This window comes from Electrophorus electricus, chromosome 18 (assembly GCF_041902795.1).
Source record: "Electrophorus electricus isolate QZ-2024a chromosome 18, ASM4190279v1, whole genome shotgun sequence".
NCBI lineage: Eukaryota > Metazoa > Chordata > Actinopteri > Gymnotiformes > Gymnotidae > Electrophorus > Electrophorus electricus.
In genome coordinates this window covers 19,409,244-19,427,909 of record NC_137514.1, presented here as the reverse complement: position 1 = coordinate 19,427,909, position 18,666 = coordinate 19,409,244, and the positions used below count along the sequence as shown (strand labels likewise).

Here is an 18,666-nt window from a genome sequence, read left to right as displayed (position 1 = left end):
AAAAATATTGCTTGCGCGCGTGATCTACCATTACAAATGCCTGGCTTGAAAAAGAGTACCGAGAAACCTTAATTGCATGCACGTTACAAAACGCACAGAAAATAAGAAATAAGGGAGACGCTGTAAACAGCATCATTGCCATTATTATTAGGGGTCCAGTGCTGTAACCCTATTATATGTTAGAGATTTGTTTAAGAATTCTTATTCAGATCCATTACTAAAACCAATCGCCCAGACGAGAACAAAGGTCCAACAGACATGAAATTCGGTAAGTAGGTAGCAGTCCCCTCCACAACGCCAGACCGATTAGATGATAGGTATGACTATAATACAAACGTATTCCATAACACTGTATATCACAGAGTCAAAATCCGCTCCCCCACCCCCCACCCCCACCCCCCAAGCTTGTAAATCCATTTCAACACTACTTGGATTCCACATGCCAATCAAAAACAGGTTGAGTGTGCATTGCATATCTTGTATATCTGGTCCCAACCCAGCACTGATAGACACTTTGGTACAGCTATTGAGTACGTGTATCTATGAAATGGCAACTCAGTGCACATACTTTACCCATAAATGGGTAAGTATAATGTCATTTATAGTAGAACGTTTGTTACAAGTACAACCTGTTTAGATTTTAGTGGTTAGTTCATGCTGAGCTTCTAATTCTAGGACAATAACAAGCCTGCTCACATCGCAGAACATTTTTTAGTCCTTGTTATTTTTTAATTCTTTAATTTTTTTGGTCACTAATTTTCCCATTATAGTGGAACATGTGTATACACGTGTATTCCGAAAATAAACAGAAACTGCTTGTAGTGGTTGTATTAATGCAATTATTTTGTTTCAATCTGCAGGTGTTTTTTTCTGGATAGTGGATTAAGATGGAAAAAAAGCAAGTCCCTCTTTTTGTTTTGATTGTAGTTTCTGTGTTATTAGGGGTCATCCTTACTCAAATGTTTACTGGATATACATTTATGGACATATTGCCATCTAGATTCAATGGTTCTGAAACAAACAAATTCAATTTGTTTTCCATAACCCCCATTAAACACTCAAAACATTTAATGGTGTCTGCATTCATCGATCACAGAATCAATAAGGCCATTCGAGTTATCAGCATAATCAGAAGGGACAGTCTGCAGCCTCTTTACTGCATCTACTGTAACAATGACCATAACTGCCAGACTGCTGAGGCTGAAGTCCAGATACACGTTGACCATTTTGGCTTTCCATTTGGAGCCTCAGATGTCCTGTGTCATGGCGCACACACTCAGAGTGCAACACGTGTAGCCATTTCAACCACTGCAAACATCTCAGAGATTCATAATGAAGATTTCTTGCCCATCAAGAATGAAAAGACCCATGAATCATTTATGTTCAATTTCACTGTCTGTATCTCCAGCCTTTTTGATAGCTACAATAATGTTTTGCAATTTGCCCAAACAGTGGAGATATACAAACTTCTAGGTGTTCAACATATAGTTATCTACAATACGAGCTGTGGACCTGACCTGGAGAAACTCTTACAGCATTATAAGAGGGAAGGAATTTTAGAGATTGTTCCATGGCCTATTGACCATTTCCTTAACCCATCTAAAGGATGGAACTTTGTGGAGCATGGTGGAGACCTTCACTATTATGGTCAGTTGGTAACCCTCAATGAGTGTATTTATAGAAACATGTATCAGTCCAAATATGTTCTTCTGAATGACATTGATGAAATCATTATGCCTTATAAGCATGCTAACCTTCCATTACTGATGGAGGATCTTCAACAGCAGCACAAACACATGGGTGTGTTTTTCATTGAGAGTCACTTTTTCCCCAAGACACAATTTGAAGAGAGTGATCGATTCAGTCGGCCAGAATGGAGAAATATACCCGGTGTTAATATTATGGAACATATTTATAGAGAACCAGATAGAAAAGACTTAGACAACCCCAGAAAATGATTATCAATCCAAGGACTGTAGTGCAAACATCAGTGCACTACGTACCCCAAAAATATGGAGATGTCTTTTTTGTGCCTTTTGATGTATGTCGAATTGTTCATGTAAGATCACCACGACAAGGGACTCTTACCAAAGATCAACTGGTTGTTGATAAAAGGGTGTGGGACTTTGCCTCAGAACTCATACCAAACATTGATAAGACTCTACAGGCATCTGGTTTGATGGAAATTACAGATTGATATGATATTCATTTTAGTGTTTCTTTTTTTTTTCTGTGGCATTGCCTATGTCATAAATATATGTAAATGTCTAGAATAAAAAAAAAATATGTATAATTGTGTTACCAACATTTATATATGGCCTATATTGTAAATGTTATTTGACTGTCCTTTTACACTTTATTATCAACTTTCTTAATGCCACAAGTAGATACTCCAACCTTAGAAGGCTGCTCCCCGAATTTGAATATATATTACACATTTTTTTTCAAAGGCTTTTGTGTAGTCATTGCTGTCTCCTGCATGTATTAGCAAAATTGTTACATCAGCAAAAATTCCTTATGTATCCAAAGCCAGACAATAATTTCATGCAGTTTCTTCAATACATTAGATTGTAACAGAGTACATTTCAGAGGTCTGTTGTTGTTCTTGTATTCAGAAAATAATGCATTCATATAGCTCCCATACATTATGATTACATTTATATCTTACCTTATTTAACATTTGGATTTCAATTTACATTTTGGACCACTTTATTTCAATAAGGGGACATTACAACCATGTGTAACTTGTTCATTACTCCAAAGTTTCATTGTGTTTATTTCTAAAAAGGTTTGCCAACACTCATTTGTTGAGGGGTATGCAAAATCAAGATTATCTAAATTTCAGTATTTCAAGAGAATCACAGGGATTGCTATATATGTACAAAAGGCCAAGAATAGCTTATTTGAAGTTCAGATTAATAACTATTTTAATGATTAAGTTACATTTTGTGGCTATGCACTAGTATTTAGCAACAATACAATAAATTTAGGCATCTGTTTCATCAGTTGACCAGGCCAATTTGTGTTCAGCTCGGATCACTGCCAATTGGTCCAAACTGTCATTGTTCACATTTGACTGAAGGTGTGTTTTGATACATTTTAGCTTCCTGAATGATCTGTGAAAAGATGCAACTAGCAATGGCATTGTCATAAACACTCTAATTTGGACCAGAGTTTCCTGTTGCAGATCATTTAACTTGTCAATTGTCTTTTGCTGCCCTTTAAACCAACAAATGACTCATGTATAACTGACTTTTTGTGTATATCTGTGTGCTCATACTGAATTGTGATGGTGGCCTGTTACTGTTTTGAAATATCAAGTATGCAGTCAAGATTTTGCTAACGATGTACAGTCATGTCCAAAAGTTGAGACTAGCACAAATTTAGCTTTTCACAAAGTTTGCTGGCTCAGTTTCAATGGTGGCAATTTGCATTATCTCTAGAGTGTGAAGAGTGATCAGATGAATTGCAATTAACTGAAAAGTCAGTCATTCTTGGCCATGAAAATCAACTTCATCACAAAAATTACTCCATTCCAGCCACTGCATTTCAGCCCTTTTGCTGAATGCTTGCTCAAATGTTTGCTTAAGAACACTGCCATGAACAAGGAATGGTATCAAAACATCCTCCAAGAGCAACTTCTCCCAACGATCCAGGAGCAATTTGGTGATGAACAATTTTTTATTTTTTATTTTTTTTCCAGTATGACGGAGCACCATGTCTCAGATCTCAATCCCCAGATCTCAATCCCATTGAGAACCTGTGGTAAATCCTCAAAAAGAGGGTGGGCAAACAAAAACACAGAAACTGCTATCAACTCCAAGCAATGATTAGGAAAGAATTAGTTGCCATCAGTAAAGATTTTACCCAGAAGCTGATATCCAGCATGCCAAGGTGAATTGCAGAAGTCTTAAAAAAAGAAGGGTCAACACTGTAAATATTAAGTCTTTGCTTAAACTAGATGTATTTGTCAATAAAAATTTTTTTATAAAAAAACTTATCTATATCATATAAATATCGGACAAAACAACTGAGGCAGTAAACTTTGTGAAAACCAAAAGGGTGTGTGTGTGTGTGTGTGTGTGTGTGCGCGTGTGAAATATGGTCTGACATATCTACTAAGTAGTCTGAAAAATTGAGTCTTGAAAAATATTGAATTTTGAATCCTGCTGATACAAGATGTCCACAATATAAAGTAAGGTTTGTCTGATATTTCCCTGCACAACACAAGATATTCTATCTCACTCGCACTGAGGTACCAGAAGACACAGCCCAAAACCCAAACCCTGCATAGAGGGGCTCAGTGAATGTGGAGTGGAATGTATATAAATGGGTCAATGTATGTGTGTCCAAGGAGACATTGTAAAAGGACAGAGTGCCTGACGGCCAGTCCAGATACACTCCTACTCTGTTGGACCTGGAGGTAAGGACAGGTAAGAAAGTGTGATTCTTATTATGCCTGGCAATGTAACGCTCATTAGAGCAGATGAGACACCAGGACTTGTCATTGTATCCAAATGCACAGTCAGTACTGCCTCCTTTTGAGTTGATTCCTTTATATGCCACTGCTACAACAGACTCTCCACTCCCCCTCCACTCTGCTTCCCAGTAACAGCGTCCAGACACAGTCTCTCTACACAGCACCTGCTCACAGCCATCAAATCTCTCTGAATGATCAGGATATGACTGCTGCTCCTCCATCCATGTCACCTTACGGTTTCCCTCAGACAGATGGTGATGGGGGTGTGCTGTGTTTGGATCCAGTGTGAGCACACATGCGTCTGTGCACAAGAAGAAAGGTTAAAGGCAAGGACACAAATTGAGTGTGTGTGTGTGTGTGTGTGTGTGTGTGTGTGTGTGTGTGTGTGTGTGTGTGTGTGTGTGTGTGTGTGTGTGTGTGCATACAGTGAACCTACATTTTTTAAAGCCTTCTTTGATTCTGATCATCCCTGCATGTTCCATTCTAAAGACACACAGAAACACACACACACACACACACACACACACACACACACACACACACACACACACACATACAGTTTAATAATAATATGTAAGAATGATTAATCTCTTGAAAAGTATTTTCATTGACAGCAAGTTTTTATTGATCTTCTCACCCATCTGTCATTTCTCCCAGTGTAGTTCAACTATTTATTACTGCACTCATTCAGTATAGGTCTACATTCAGACTGTGGTTAACACAAACACACAGGGCTACATTAATTCAGCTTTTCCACTGGGAAACTGTTTAATTACAGATAGGGTTGGACGTATGAATTAGAACCACAGAGTCCTCAGTACTCAGGTTACATTGTAGAGGCATACACACATGTCCTTCATTCCAACCATTTTAGTCTATAATAGCAGTATACTATAATACTATAATAGTATAGTATAATAATATTATAATTTACCATGATAATTTAAACACATGCCAGTAATTTCTAAATTATTATTTCAGTGTTATTTTTTCTTTTTCTTTTTCCTTTGTGGGAACATGTCATTATCAATCAGCTGATATGTTTGTGTAAAACTGCATGTTTGCAGAGGAAATTAATTTGTCAATACTGTTACATTATTTAACTTATATAAAACATACAGCAGGCATGGTGGAGCTTTTCAGCATCCCCACTCTCCTGCTCCCCTGCACGTTCTGTTGCTTATCTCCAAGTTTGTAATATTGTTTCGCATTAACAAAAGGTTTGGTGTTGTTTTGTGCTAAATTAATAAAATTAAGAACTTCTGTACTTTATAGTTAAGATTTATCATAATCCTGTCTTACATAAATCTTTTTTTATTTCATTTTTGTCATGGTCATAGCAATAATAATGTTAAGTAATAGCCTATATAAACAAGATGTAACTAACTAATATTTTGTGGAAAGAAAATTGAAAAAATAAAAAATAAACCTACACATTTACCAGACTTTATATCATGTTTGCGGACCGGAGCTTCTCCTGTTTCCCTGGCTTCATGATCTCTTCCGTGTGTTCCAGTCCTTAGTTTCGTTTTCTCCACCTCCTCGTTTGTTTTCAACACCCGTCATTGCTTTCACCTGCTCCTTGTTTATATTCTTTTTATCTTTGTATATTTAAACTGTGTCACTGAATCTTAGGGTTGTTGGTCATTTATAATTTCATTTCTAAGTATTTTTGATGTTCTGACTCTTCTTCGCTTATGGTTACGCTGTAATCGTTCTTGGTGTTTCAAGTTAAGTTACTCTCTCTGTTTACTATTGTTATTCTCCTGTTAGTGTTATCTTTTGTTTGGTTCCTACATGCTTTCTCTTGGTATTCTAGTTTATGTTGCCTTCTTTGTCGATATTGCCTTGCCGGTTAATGTTCATTAAGTTGATTCTGATCTCCTGTCCGCTATAAATTATTTCTGTGTACTCTCCTAAGTTTCTTTCCTGATCTATAATCCCACGCTGTAGTCTAGTCTCTTTCCTTGTCGCTTTGCTCCCTTTAGGTTTCTTTCCCCTTCCTTTTTGTTTACCCTGTTTGTTTATGCTTCCTTGTTATCCCGTAGGTTCCCCTTCAATATTTAGTCTCTTTATTTATCCAGTGCTCACCCTCACCCTGAATTGGCCTCTTATCTTTTTGGTTTGTTCCTCGTGTTTCTGTTATTAAACTAGTCCATTTCTTTACATTGACCTGTTTATCATTCTCGACATGTCTTCCCCTGTTTTGGATTCTGCTCATTCTCAAGTCCAAGTCGCTGGTACTTTGCATGTGTATTCGCCCCCCACCTCACTCCCATTACACTTTAGATTTTGGTCATTAATGCTGGCATAAGCTTCAGTACGAAGCTCCTGAGAAGAACTGTGCTAAAGTATTCATTTTACAATAATTTAACATTTGTAGCAGCATGAACACTTCAATAAACTGGCAATTAATTATTTTAAGAGTGTTCAGTGCACCACCCTCATCCTTGTAATGCTGGGAGGCTTGGCAGGATGCAAAGACAATCTCATCTAACAGCACAGCTACACTGATGCTCACTCAGACTGTGTTATCTTGTATCTATTATTGTACAATAAATCAGACAATTCACTGACCAGCCAAAAGCCAAACCCAAATTTAAGCATATCATTGACACTACATAAAGTAACCTAAATAGACTAGTATCAATTTGAATATACCCCCTTATACATTTATACGGACACCACTATAGTTTCACATACTTAAGTGTGTCCAGTTTGCAGAGTGGATCTTCCAGTCTAGCAGAGAGCAGCTTCATTCCTGAGTCTCCTGGGTGGTTATAGGTCAGAACCAGTTCTTTTAGATGTGAGGGGTTTAAACTCAGGGCTGAAGCCAGAGAAGAACAGCCTTCCCCTGTGACCAAACAACCAGACAATCTGCAAAAAAGGAGAGGAAAACAAATAGAGACAAATTCAGTGACATAATTCACATGCTTCTCAGGCTGTACTGTCTAACTGCAAACATTTTTTGTTATGAAATTAAATAAAATGTTAAAATTAATAAACTTTTTTTTTCAACACTTATTTGTGTGTAACCTTAAAAACCAAGTCTAACCAAATATGGGTATTTTTGTTGTTATTTCCATGTTATGTATTTTAAAAGGCATAATGTATTTATATAGTTTTGTAGGACACCATGTTCTGAGAAAAAAAGACTTATGAGGTTGAACATATATCATGTGTCATCATAACACACTGTATGCTTAGTTGATACTTCCAGTCTTCCCATAGAATCAGTTAAACTTTATGATTTGGACTACAGCCATCATATTATCACTAAGTCTTTTTTGAATGCTACTGTACTAAGTGGAGCACTTGGCGAACTCTTCCAGAAATGTATGGGCACCTCATCACTGGTGTGCAGGTTACCCTATGTTTTACAAATCAAGCTTCGCTCAAGAGTTAGAACTTAAGTGCAGAGCAGAGACAGAGAATGAACAGAAATTTAAAAAAATAAATAAAAATAAGTAATAACCTAGAATATATCAGATAGAACAAAACCAGCTGAACATAACCTACAGCCATGTCATTCTGCCATTTACACGTGGTGCCATTTTATTTTGTTGGTTCTTGTATGGAGAACCAAAAGTAGCAAATCTCCACCTCCTTTAACATCATGCATGTACATTTACATGAGTATGCACAAACCTTGTTTTCCTCTTTCTCACAACACACACACAAGCTAATTTACACTATAAATAAACAGATTGTTGATTCTATTGGTTTTGACTTTGAGTAGCTTGTGTGTTATTAAATGTATAATTTATTTCCACCAAGTTGTCCACTAATGCAACAAGCTTATTGTTCCTATAGTTATTATTATATAGATTTTTGTAGTCAACAGTGTTAAAAATGGAAAACACTGTAAAATGTTGTCTGGCTAGCCTTTCACTGAAATACTCCCTCACTGTTCATTTGTCTTTTTTTCCTGGCTGCAAGAAATATGATGAATGTCAAGTTGGATTAATGCAAATTGATTAATTTTGCCACATTTGAGATATTGATCCGATTTTATGACCACATATGAAAGTGGCCCTAATTGGAAATGAACATAACAGAATAACTGTGGCTTTTGCTGTTCGTGCTGCTGTCCAAATTACAATTGTGCATCACATATAGAGTAAAAGATCAGATTTGTCCCATATTTACCTGCTGTGTGAATGTGGCCAAAAGTAAAGCACACTTATTTAATCCTTCAGAAATGAAATAATGTATGTTACTTTCTTTAGTTAAAAATTAAGGATTGTGATCAATATGATTTGACTGACAAATTAAGACTGATTTATTAATGAGATTAATAATTATGAGACATACAGTGGTGTGAAAAAGTATTTTCCCCCTTCCTGATATCTTATTTTTTTGCATGTTTATCACACTTAAATGTTTCAGAACATCAAACAAATTTAAATATTAGACAAAGATAACACAAGTAAACACATAATGCAGTTTTTAAATGAAGGTTTTTATTATTAAATGGAAAAAAAATCCAAACCTACATGGCACTTTGTGAATGACACACCCAGGCCTGATTACTATCACACCTGTTCTCAATCAAGAAATCACTTAAATAGCATTTGGCTGACAAGGAGAAATAGACCAAAAGATCCTAAAAAGCTAGACTGCATGCTGTGATCCAAAGAAATTCAGGAACAAATGAGATACAAAGTAATTGAGATGTATCAGTTTGGAAAAGGTTATAAAACCATTTCTAAAGCTTTGGGACTCCAGCGAACCACAGTGAGAGCCATTATCCACAAATGGCAAAAACATGTAACAGTGGTGAACCTTCCCAGGAGTGGCTGGTCGACCAAAATTACCCCAAGAGCACAGTGATGACACATCCAAGAGGTCACAAAAGACCCCACAACAACATCCAAAGAAATCCAGGCCTCACCTGCTTCAGTTAAGGTCAGTGTTCATGACTCCATGAAAAAGAGACTGGGCAAAAATGAAAGAGACTGGGCAAAAATGGCCTGCATAGCAGAGTTCCAAGACAAAAAACACTGATGAGCAAAAAGAACATAAAGGCCCATCTCAGTTTTGCCAGAAAATATCTTGATGATCCCCAAGACTTTTGGGAAAACACTTTGTAGACTGACAAGACAAAAGTTGAACTTTTTGGAAAGTGCATGTCCTATTACATCTGGCGTAAAAGTAACACAGCGTTTCAGAAAAGGAACATCATACCAACAGTCAAATATGGTGCTGGTAGTGTGATGGTCTGGAGCTGTTTTTCTACTTCAGGAGCTGGAAGACTTGCTGTGGTGAATGGAACCATGAATTCTGCTGCCTACCAAAAAATCCTGAAGGAAAATGTCTGGCCATCTCTTCGTCACCTCAAGCTGAAGCGCACTTGGGTTCTGAAGCAAGACAATGATCCAAAACACACCAGCAAGTCCACCTCTGAATGGCTTAAGAAAAACAAAATGAAGACTTTGCAGTGGCCTAGACAAAGTCCTGACTTGAATCTGATTGAGATGCTGTGGCATGACCTTAAAAAGGCAGTTCATGCTTGAAAACCCTCCAATGTGGCTGAATTACAACAATTCTGCAAAGATGAGTGGGCCAAAATTCCTCCATAGTGCTGTAAAAGACTCATTGCTAATTATCGCAAACGCTTGATTGCAGTTGTTGCTGCTAAGGGTGTCCCAACCAGTTATTAGGTTTAGGGGGCAATCACTTTTTCACACAGGGCCATGTAGGTTTGGATTTTTTTTTCCCCTTAATAATAAAAACCTTCATTTAAAAACTCCATTTTGTGTTTACTTGTGTTATCTTTGCCTAATATTTAAATTTGTTTGATGATCTGAAACATTTAACTGTGACAAACATGCACAAATAAAATAAGATATCAGGAAGGGGGCAAACACTTTCACACCACTGTAGTTACTTTTATGTGGTGTGAGGGGGAAAAAAAAAATATAATTCTATATTTATACTTATATTTTATATTTATACTTAATATTTACATTTTTAGCTCACCTGAGTATCTCCAGTTTACAATGTGAACTCTTCAGTCCAGCAGAGAGCAGTGTCACTCCTGAATCATGCAGATCATTGTTAGTAAGGTCCAGTGCTCTCAAGATTGAGTTTGTCAGTTGCAAAGCTGATCCCAAATTTTCACAAGTCTTTTCCCCAAGATTACAGATAGGTAGCCTACAAAGGCAGATCAATATGACAGATTTTACAATATATTTAATGACTCAGAATTATAATTTTGCCAGATGGTAAACAAAGGTGGTAAAATGACCTTAAGGACTGCATATTTATTTTTAGTCCAAAGTGATTTGTACAGTAACTGTTGACCAAAATTGGTATGAAAGAGTGATATGTGAAAGCTTTATTACCAATTCATTAATAAATAAGCAAATATCAGACTTTTTCTGTGCAGCCATAAAAATAACATTCCAAACAGAACACTCGTATGCCAGGTGAACACTTGAAATATATGAAATAAGACAACATATCAAAGAACAAAACAAAGCCAGTAAGTAATAAAAAAACATACAAATGAGGAAGGCTTATTAAGAAGGTGTAAGTATGTAACACGTAATCTGCTTAGTACAATAGGAAAAACATCTATTTAATGTATTAGGCTGAAAACTAAAGTCAAAAGGTCAAGAGTCGGTGTTTGTGTATCACTACTAAATGCTAGTGGTGCCTTTTATTTCTCCTTGTACAAGCTACTTAACTGACTGTACAATTAAAGTAAAGAGGGAATGCACTGTTGCCTAAAGAGAACAAAATACATTTTAAAAAAACAAAAAACAGAGTGACTACAAAAACTACAAATTTATGATTTGCTTATAATGGTCATTTATTTTACTTTCTGATAGTATGGGAATGGAGTGTTCAACAGTATGGAATTGATGGGAGTGTTTGTATGGTAACAGTAAGAAAGAAACACACCACCCCAAATCTGATCATTCACTGTCCAGACATGGAACCATCCAGGCATCTGGAGCTTTAAAAATAAAATACTACCCCTCTCCAGCTTTTCAACACATTCATCTGTGTATATTTAACCCCAGGATGACAGAGAAATGAATGACCAACATTTCCCATTTAAAAATGCATTTGGAGACCAAACAAATGTCTCCATCTTGTGGATGTTTCAGAGAACAACCACCCAGCCATTCTATCACATAACTTTTTTTTTTTTCTTTTCATGGGACACATTTTACGCAGCCTTGAACGGTATAGCTTGTTTACACTATTTTAATGCCCCAGACTGAACATACATTAAAACACAATACAAAAAGAGGTCCAAAGCCTGGAGGACTGTTACAATACAGCCCCTCCCTCCTCCTCAAACATCTGTGTGTGTGTTTGTTAGTCTGTAGTGTCACGCTGTCTCTTGTCACCCACCTGATCTGATCCTTGTGTGTAATTGTCGAGTGTGTGTCTCTTGTGTCGTCATATGTTTGTTGGTATTTGATGTAATATAGTATGTGTGGTGAGTGTAGGTGTTTTGTGTTAAATAAAACATTTGTCTCAACGTGCCTCATCCCTACATCCTGCTTAAGCCTCGTTCCGTAACAGGACTATTAGAGCTGGGGCCTAATTTAAGCAGTAGGTCTACTGTCTAGACATGGGCCTAAATTTAACTTTAAAATAAAATAATAAAAAACAACAACAACTCATAATCAGGATCATAAATAATCACAGGAGAAAAGTGATGGTCAAGCAGACAAGGTTTTTTTCAAGAAAACAGGGGCAATCAGAGGTGAGAAGGTGCTTACTGGCAGGCTTGGACCTAAACATCTGTAAAGCTGCTTGTGCCTGTTGTAAAAAGCACTATATAAATGCATTTTGATTGATTGATTGTTTACTTTTGGTAATACTATCATTTTGATAGAAGATATTCTGTCAATGAGGGTTGGCAGTTATCATTTTTAGATGTGAGTATGGATTAAAATTAAGATTAGGCAACTATGAAAGATATCTGGAGATTTTTATACTCAAATATGTGATGTGCTGAGTGCTTAGAGGCATGAGCTCATGTTGAGTGATTTGGTCCAGTTAATATATTTGGAGATTTTGGAATGTATTTCTATAGTTTGGATAGTTTGATGAGAGATGATTTTGCAGGAACAGTAATATATCATCTGCATATAAACTGATTATATGTTCTGCATTATGGGTCTAAACACCCTTGACATTTGTAGTTTGTTATATAACTGCTGCTAATGCTTCCAAAAATAATGAGAACAGAAAGGATGACAGTTCAGATATTGAGTGAGCAGCCACTTTGATATTATTAGCTTCTACTGCATGTAGTCATGTCCATGATTAGGTTTATATTTATTGTTAACACACTTTAATCATACATTTTATAAACACAATCCCCATCAGTGGGGAATTAATGCATTTATAAATCTCAAACTAAGTAATGTGCTAAGACACTTGTGGTGCGACAATTTAACTTTAGTTAATTTTTATAACCCATAAGCTCTATCAGTGTAAACAAGCAAGTTTAAAGTTGTGTTAAATTACACTAAGTAAAACTGTAAAATAATTTCAGCTCATAGCTTCATCCCATTCCTAGTAGGTTCTACTGATATCTATTGCTTATCTTAAAGTTTGGTTAGATATTTTAATCCTTCTAGAGTAGCCCTGCATTGCGGGTTTTATTGTCTCCTGCTCACCTATTTTATAATGACCATTCATTTCAGGTGTTAAATTATGGTTTGAAGAAACACAATCAGTGCCAGAATCCAAGAAGGATGACATATTTATCTAATAATAGCAAATCTGCTTGTGAAAACAAATGTCTTTATCATGCCCTTGCTATCATTATTTCCCTTGGGGAAAATCATAACCATCTTAAGGCCACTCCATTACTTTAACAGCAACTTCAAGAGCAGAATTTGCCCCAAAGTCAATGCTTAATTTCTATATTGAGACCCAGGGATATTCATAAAAATATCACGGCCTTGCCTTCACACATTACAATGAACTTGTTTTAATTCAGGTATTAAATGATAGAAGGCTTACCTGAGTATCTCCAGTTTACAGTGGCAACTCTTAAGTCCAGAACAGAGCAGCTCCAATTCTGAATTTTTTAGGTTATTGTTACTCAGTTGCAGTTCTCGCAGGGGGTAGTTTGGAGACATCAAAGTGTAGGAGAGAGTTTCAATGCAGTCTGTGGTGAGATTATAGCCATCTAGTCTGCAAAGGCAGTGAGAATTAAGTGCAGAGTACAGTTAAAACAGGCTGATGGAAACAGGTAACACAGAAATTGCTTGGATAAGCTGAAGAGGAAACCACATAATTATGTATAAACAAACAAGCAGTAGAAATTTTGATAAATCACAAAACTGTTAAGCACTTAAAACCAATGATATGATTGACCCCCCAGGGGGTGGTAAAAGGATGACAGTGTATAAGAAAAGTCAAATTTCTTCCTCCTCACCTATTATTTACCCATAATAATGCTGTACTGTCAACACTGCATATTATAAAAATATGGTTTCTCCTATAGCTATAGCTCTGTCCTCTACTTCTTTCTGGTTTTGGACTACATTCTTTAACATTTCCCAATGTGAAACAAGAAACTAAATGGGAAACATTAGTATGAATAGTTTTTTTTTTCTTTCTTTCATTTTTTTTCCCCCAAGAGTGTGTCCAACTGCATATTGACTATAGAATTATATATATATTATATACTGGTTATTATAAAACATGATAATAACTAATGTCATGTATAACAATACACTTGTTTTTCATTTAGACCCTTTGAAACATTTACTTTATTGTATGTAAAGGAAAAACATTTAATTTTAGTATGAAATTTGCATTTGGTCCACAGACATATTTTAAGTATTGTATACAGCATACATTCATCCAGTCATATTCCAAACCAATCTAATTCTGGGTCATGGGGGGTGGAGCCTATTCTGATAGCACAAGATGGGAACTAACCCTGGGCAGTGTGCCAGACCATCACAAGGCATGATGAATTAACTTAAATGTGGCCAGTGTTCACATTTATCCTATTTTTAAAAAATATTCATGACATTATACTCATTCACATAACACTCACAGAGCTTTTCTGCAGTTGTACACAGCTGGTATCAGTCTCCTGTAACCCTCCTCTGATGTATTGAATTTCTTCAGGTCCACCTCATCCAGCACTTCCTCTGACATCTGCATTAAGAAAGCTATAGCTGAACACAGTCCAGGAGAGAGCTTGCTTTGGGATTCTTTATCTGATTGTAGATATTGCTGAATCTCCCTGGAGAGGGACTGGTGATGTATTTCAGTCAGACAGAGGAAGAGATTGTTGGATTTCTCAGTAAGAATGCTTTCTGTTTTTATGTTTTTTGATGTACTGGACTGCCTTGTTGATGCTCTTTGAACAGTTCTGTGATTGTATCAGTAGGCCTTGTAGGAGTCTCTGATTGGTCTCCAGTGTTATGCCCAGCAGGAACCGGAGGAAAAGATCCAGGTGTCCATTTTGACTCTTCAAGGCTTTGTCCACTGCTCCTTCCAGCAGGTCCTCCAGTAGAACATTCTCAGACCGGTTTCTGTACCAGCCCCAATGCTGAGGCATAAAAAACTGCAGTGCCTCAATGTCCTTGTTCACACAGCATTGAAACACATAGAAAGTAGCCAGGAACTCCTGAAAGCTCAGATGCACAAAGCAGTAGACCTTTGTCTGGTAGAGCACAGATTCCTCTCTAAATATCTCAGTGCAAATCCCAGAGTACACAGAGGCCTCAGTGACATCAATGCCACACTCTCTTAGGTCTTCTTCATAGAATAGTACATTGCCCTTCATCAACTGCTTAAAAGCCAGTTCCGCTAGTTTCAGAATCAAAGTTCTGCTGGATTCCAGAAGGGTTTTTAGATCTCTCTCATTTTTCTCTTTGTACTTTGCATTCTTCGTGTGTAACTGAGTCCACATAAAGTTTATACACATCTCAGTCAGAGTTTTAGGGATTTCTGTATCATTATTTTTCTTAATGATTTTCTGAAGCACCGTGGCTGAGATCCAACAGAAGACCGGTATGTGGCACATGATGTGGAGGCTCTTTACTGTCTTAATGTGTGAGATGATTTTCTTGGCTTGGTCTTGATCACCGATTATTTTCCTGAAGTACTCCTCCTTCTGTGCATCAGTGAATCCCTGAATTTCTGTCAAACAGTTTATGTACTGAGGAGGGATTTGACTGGTTCCTGCTGGTCGGGAGGTTATCCAGATGAGAGCAGAGGAAAGCAACTCTCCTTTGAAGAGGTTTGTGATCAACACATTCACTGATGATATCGTGGTAATGTCAAATACATTTTCACACCATAGAAAGTTCAGTGGAATTGTGCTTTCGTTTAAACCATCAAAAACGAACACACATTTGTGTGTATCATATGTCCTTAAGGCAAGATCTTTGATCTCAGGATGGAAGTTACACAGAAGTGTATGAAGACTGTACTGCTCATCTTTAATCAAGTTCAGCTCCCTGAATGGAAGCACAAACATGAAATCTACATCCTGATTGGATTTTCCCTCAGCCCAGTCAAGAATGAATTTCTGCACAGAGACAGTTTTCCCAATTCCTGCAATTCCTTTAGTCAGAACCGTTCTGAGCTTTGGCATTTCTGGTCCTTTATCTTCTTTTTCTTCTGTGTGTCTGACACCTTCAGCCATCACAGCTCTAATGTTCTCTTCTTCCATTTCTTTTTTAGGATCTTGTACAGCTTTAAAGATGTCAGAGCAGTTGATTGGAATGTCTTGTAACAGTTGTTTCCTGAGTGTTTTCTCCATCTGTAAAACCTCATGTTCTTCATCCACACTTTCACTCTCTCCCTCTATGATGTAGAGCTGTGTGTAAATCTGGTTCAAGAGGGTTTTATTCTCTTGTGTATTGATTCCCTCAAATAAGCTCTCATACTTGTTCTTCATGCTGGTTTTGTGGGTGTGTAAGACTCTATGCAGTACATCATGCACTGGAGTGTGACAGTCGTGCTGCATGGCCTCTTCCATGTCTTTGTGTGGGTGTAGAAGAGGACGGGTTCTAGATCTCTTTCTGCACTGTGGACAGCCAAACCCTCCTGATGAAGAAGACTGGTCCCAGTAGCTGCTGATACACTGTCTGCAGAACCTGTGTCCACAGCTGATGGAGACTGGATCTGTCAGAAGCTGCTCACACACTCCACACCTGGACTGATCTTGTAGTTCATCATCTTCCCTCCTGTTAATAGAAACAAAGAGGAAGAGTCAGGATGAAAGAGAGAGGATAAAATAAATACATGAATCAGACTGAAACACAAGGCATTTTATTCATTATTTCATATATACATTGTGATACACTCTGACATTGCATGTGTGTGTGTGTGTGTGTGTGTGTGTGTGTGTGTGTGTGGGTGTGTCTGTTTTAGTATATACCGCACAGGACACAGCACTTAATAACATGTCCAGTTCTACAGGCAGCATATCTACTGCTCACTCAGGATCAGCGTTTATGCTCTGGGATATGAATGACTACTAATCAGAATAGACTTTTTTTTTTTTAAAGGACACAGAATCTCTATACTCCTTTATGTTTTATGTTATTAACATGACTAATTCAATGTTTAAATCTTTTTTTCCTGTAAACACGCTTTTTATAACCTCAGAGGGAAAAGCTTGGAGCTGTCACTTTTCATAGACATATAGCTGGGATCTGGAGATTCTGCTCTCTGGTTCCCCCATCTGGTGATATTAGATGGAAAATAATTCAGATGAAGTGCAGCATGAGGACTGAAAATAATACACTTGATAATAATACACACATTAGGCGGTTCATCAGAGGAGGCAAGGGAGGATGTGCCCGGTCAAATGTCTGGTTTAAATAATCAATCCAATCCGTCATGTGTTATCATGCCTATGTAGGAGTGTGGTGTGGTCAAGTATTGTCTACTGTGCGGAAACACAACCAATGAACCAGCGAATGATTAAAATGGGTCGAAAATGCTGTAACAGTTCTTACCCGGAGTGAGGAACAATTGCTTCAGAGTGATGCACGGAGTTAAGAGGGAGCACATATGTAGTAACGAGGACATTAGTGTGGGTACAATGAAAGGCTCGTTTATTTTATAGACTGACCATACCAAGCCAGCTCACATGGCAACTAATGTTCTATATATACATAAAGGAAACAGTATGAAGCACCATAACGGCATTACTGAAAATGCTGAGAAGGCTAGAGAAACAATACAGTGACAGCGTCCAGCTCTCTTTCCCAAATGAGCTCTCTCCCCTCTCTCACAAGAGATCGCCCAAAATACACGTGATCATAAAGACGAACTAGCGACCTCTTAAAGACAGCATACATGTTACACTGCATGTCATTAACAGTAGCCTACTTAAACGGGTACTTTTGTTTCAGTATACTCAGAGCAAGAGACTTCACAAACAGAACTGTACTGCTGAGAACCGCTGAAATAAGGAACTTATTTAAAGACTGTCTGTTTCGTGGCTGTTTTTTTCTTATTTTATTTTTTAAATTTATTTATTTGTTTGTTTTAAATGTTCATGAAGACAAGCCTTTCCTGTCCCCTGAATCCATCCTTCCTTGCAGATTCAGCACACTTTCTAAAATCTAATTTTAGAAAATGTTTCCCTAATCCAGGGACATCAAGCATTTCCAAAATAATCATGTATTTTCCTATAATTTCACATAGATATTCAAAGTCTTTGGGAGGATTGTTTTAAATCTTTACTTTCACAGCCTAATTTTACAAAATGTTAGTTCTGGAGCACCATTCAGCTCTTAAAAAGTCCAACAAGCTGCTAAAAATGCTACTGCTATTATAAGTACTCCATCCATAATGATAGCCAACCACATTAAGCATATTACACCATATTAGAGTTACTGGATGAGCCTGTTGTGATATATACATTACTATCTGTTTGGTTAGGTAATAAAAATAACTCTGATTAAGCTAGTGTTCATCTACACGTCAGCCTCCCCAGGAATCTTCCTCATACTGATTCAGTACACATACACAAATTCATGTGACTATATTTAATTTCCTGTTTATGAAAACCTACCTAGGTTTTTGAATGGCTAAGACATCACCCCAGTGGAATGCCCTTAAGCCTTGTAGGCATGTCCTGAACAATTGTTTGTTTAATACTAATGATTTCAAAACTGAGGACCTACTATCCATAGCAGACATGTTTGTGTTCGTGTTTTACCTCAGGT

General features: G+C 37.2%; 2 pseudogenes; one reads left to right on the top strand and one right to left on the bottom strand.

Annotated features, from left to right (window-relative positions):
* The first annotated feature begins 980 nt into the window (after positions 1-980).
* LOC145651984 (uncharacterized) lies at positions 981-2,197 on the top strand (annotated as a pseudogene).
* Positions 2,198-3,725: 1,528 nt separating this feature from the next.
* Positions 3,726-16,667, bottom strand: LOC145652120 (NACHT, LRR and PYD domains-containing protein 3-like; annotated as a pseudogene).
* Between the last annotated feature and the right edge of the window lie 1,999 nt (positions 16,668-18,666).